The sequence below is a fragment of the Pseudorasbora parva genome, chromosome 12, assembly GCF_024679245.1.
Source record: "Pseudorasbora parva isolate DD20220531a chromosome 12, ASM2467924v1, whole genome shotgun sequence".
Taxonomy (NCBI): domain Eukaryota; kingdom Metazoa; phylum Chordata; class Actinopteri; order Cypriniformes; family Gobionidae; genus Pseudorasbora; species Pseudorasbora parva.
In genome coordinates this window covers 46,309,130-46,309,973 of record NC_090183.1, presented here as the reverse complement: position 1 = coordinate 46,309,973, position 844 = coordinate 46,309,130, and the positions used below count along the sequence as shown (strand labels likewise).

Here is an 844-nt window from a genome sequence, read left to right as displayed (position 1 = left end):
GGCTGTTAAAGTCAACATTAAAACAGCGACTCTCTTCATTCATATCACCGCTCTTATTGTGAATGAGTCATTATTATGAAGAAATACAGCTCTGTTTTATCACCAACCTTCATATAGAGACGCATTGTGAGGAAAATCATGTCCAATCTCGTTTCATGCTGACTTCAGGCTTCAAATGCTTAGCCATAAACACGAGCGATTAAAGTCGTATCTTTATCTCGGTGTCAGACGCTGCTAAAAACAGGCCTTCGGATAAATGACCCTGGAGCTCGACACCAGTCATATTCTCACGGGTATATCTGTGGCAATACATCATAAGGGTCAAAATTAAACATTTTTCTTTCATGCCAAAAATCCTTAGGATATTAAGATCATGTTCCATTCAATTTCCTACCGTAAATATATCATAAATGCATTATTGGTAGTAATATGCATTGATAAGGACTTAATTTGGGCAACTTTAAAGGAGATTTTCTCAATATTTAGATTTTTTTGCACCCTCAGATTCAGATTTTCAAATAGTTCGGCCAAATCATACATCAATTGGAAGCTTATTTATTCCGAAACTTGACCCTTGTGACTTTTTTTGTGGCTCAGGGTCACCAAACCTTCACACTGCAAAAAATGTCTTGTTTTCGTCTTGTTTTTAAGTATTTACTTGTCTTGTTTTGGGAAAAATAACTCAAAATGAAGAGAGTTTTTGCCTAAAATAAGATAAATAATCTGCCAATGGGGTGAGAAAAATAATCTTAATTCAAACAGAAAACAAGATTATTTTTCTCACCCCATTGGCAGATTATTTATCTTATTTTAGGCAAAAACTCTCTTCATTTTGAGTTATTTT

General features: G+C 34.4%; 1 protein-coding gene across 1 annotated transcript in view; it reads left to right on the top strand.

The window, feature by feature from the left end:
* Positions 1–597, top strand: part of mgat3b (beta-1,4-mannosyl-glycoprotein 4-beta-N-acetylglucosaminyltransferase b) — a 27,350-nt gene extending 26,753 nt beyond the window's left edge. Inside the window, exon 3 of the mRNA XM_067460516.1 lies at positions 1–597. This exon is cut by the window's left edge and continues 3,983 nt beyond it. The gene's annotated coding sequence lies outside the window, so the exon portion shown is untranslated.
* The last annotated feature ends 247 nt before the right edge of the window (positions 598–844 follow it).